Genomic DNA, 2,208 nt, shown 5'->3' with positions numbered 1-2,208 from the left:
ATGAATTGTAAGTTAGACTAGAGTTCTTAACAAGGCTAGAGATGAATTTCTATGTGTAGTATTTCTATTTCTCTGTTTTGATTCAAATTGAAGTTTAATAAATGTAATCTTTTTTTAATGCATGAAGCTCTTTATCATTTTTAGTTTCAATCAAACCAAAGATTATGGTTTTCAAGTTCGTATAAATTTAGTCATGCTTTCTTTATGCAATTTCTTTTTAATCATAGTTTTATTTTTTGGGTTGATCTTTTACTGCAATATTGTCAGTAGATATATTGTCAATTTTGGATAACCTCTAAGATAACATCTTCTTGTTCTCAAGGAAAAAAAGAGTTTTATGCATATTAAATACATTTGCTGATCATTTGTTCTTCAAAGAAATACTTTCCGATTGAAGGTATGGGACGTGAAACTTTCAGTTGAGTTATAAAATTGAATCAAAATAGGAAATAGATTTACGAAGCATAGAAGGGATTCTCAATGCCTTGTTATCCTTAATACTTGATTCTCTTCAACTTATTTTGTTGTAAGCACTTCCTCGTGAGATCGACACCTCAATCTATACTTCAATAACCGTTAGTATATTTTGAGCGTAATCAAAATTTGGTGCCGTTGCCGGGGAAGCCATATCAACAAGAAAGGTTTGTACTTCAAAGGTAAAGTTTATTTTATTTTATTTTAATGGAAGGCTGAGCCTCCTAATTTTACTTGTAAGTTATCACATCTCTTATTTTTCCATTGTTAATATTAATCTTATGGATGGCTAAGCCACCTATTTCTTATTATTGTTATTATTATTGTGTGGTCGGCTGAGCCGCCTTTTATTATTTTTCTTTTCTCTTTTATGGATGGCTATGCCTCCTAGTTTCATTTTAATCTCTTGTTAAAGTTCTTTCTAATAGATTTTTATTTTTATTTTTTTTATAGTTTATGTTCTAAAAAAAAAAAAAAAGAGAAGAAGGAATTTCCTTTTGTTTTGGGTGTATGTTTTGGCAGAGAACCGAGCGTGGAAGACTTGCGAGAAGAGTTGAAATTGAGCAGCGACCAAGCTCCACTGCTAGTGAGACCTCATCTGATTCTTGGTCAAGCATAACATTGTCTTACACACCCGCTACCATGAATCAACTTGAGCCTAATCCTGCACGGTCCTTGAAGGACTACTTGCATCCAACCCGTACAGCCACTCCATCATGTATTATGTTTCCCGCAAACACTCCACAACTAGATTTCAAACCGGGCATGATCCGACTCCTACCCACCTTTCATGGATTAGAAAGTGAAAATCCATATGTACATGTTAGGGAATTTGAGGAGGTAGTGGCCACTTTTTATAGCCAACCCAATGCCATAGATTCTATTAGACTAAAATTTTTCCCATTCTCTTTAAAAGATAGAGCAAAGAGTTGGTTATACTCTCTGAGACCGAGATCCATAGGTACATGGGCGGAAATGACTGAAGCTTTCTTTAATAAATATTTCCCGCACCATAAGACCAATAATTTGAAAAGACGGATCTCAACCTTTGCCCAAAAAGATAGTGAAACCCTATACCAAGCACGGGAAAGGTTTAAAGAATTGTTAAATTTGTGCCCACACCATGGGTATGAGAATTGGCGCCTAGTTAGCTGTTTTTATGAAGGACTCACAATTAGGGAGCGCCAATTCGTGGAGATGATGTGCAATGGAGAGTTTCTCCAAAAAGATCCTGATGAAGCAATTGAATTCTTGAATGACCTAGCCGAGAAAGCTCACACCTGGACTGGACCCAATGCTACTGATAACACCAATAGGTCAAAACCTAGTGGTGTCTACCATCTACGAGAAGAAGATCACCTAAAGGCCCAATGGAATCTTGTCACAAAGAAACTTGAAGCCTTGGAAAGTAGAGATAGTCGGCCCATCCAAATAGTCGCTAGAGTGGAATCTCAAGTCACTTGCTTTGTCTGTGGAGAAGTGGACAACCCAGCTCAGGAATGTCCCACCTATGGAGAGATGCGAGGTATGTATGAAGAACAATGTAATGCACTTGGAATGTTTCAAAAGTCATACTCTCCATATTCCAACACTTACAACCCTAGCTGGAGAAACCATCCCAATTTTAGTTGGAAGTCTGAATCCAATCAGTCTGTACCATCCAACCACAACAATTGGAAACCTGAGGCACCATCACAACGATCTTATCCTCCACCTCAATATAATGCTCCACCT

At 36.9% G+C, this 2,208-nt stretch overlaps 1 non-coding gene across 1 annotated transcript; it reads right to left on the bottom strand.

The window, feature by feature from the left end:
• Window positions 1-1,497: 1,497 nt before the first annotated feature.
• LOC131161086 (small nucleolar RNA R71) lies at window positions 1,498-1,604 on the bottom strand. Its single transcript, XR_009138246.1, has one exon. It is a non-coding gene; the product is annotated as a small nucleolar RNA R71 (small nucleolar RNA).
• Between the last annotated feature and the right edge of the window lie 604 nt (window positions 1,605-2,208).

This window comes from Malania oleifera, chromosome 7 (assembly GCF_029873635.1).
Source record: "Malania oleifera isolate guangnan ecotype guangnan chromosome 7, ASM2987363v1, whole genome shotgun sequence".
Classification (NCBI taxonomy): Eukaryota; Viridiplantae; Streptophyta; class Magnoliopsida; order Santalales; family Ximeniaceae; genus Malania; species Malania oleifera.
The sequence above is the reverse complement of the archived record's forward strand: the minus strand, read 5'-3'. Positions and strand labels throughout refer to the sequence as shown.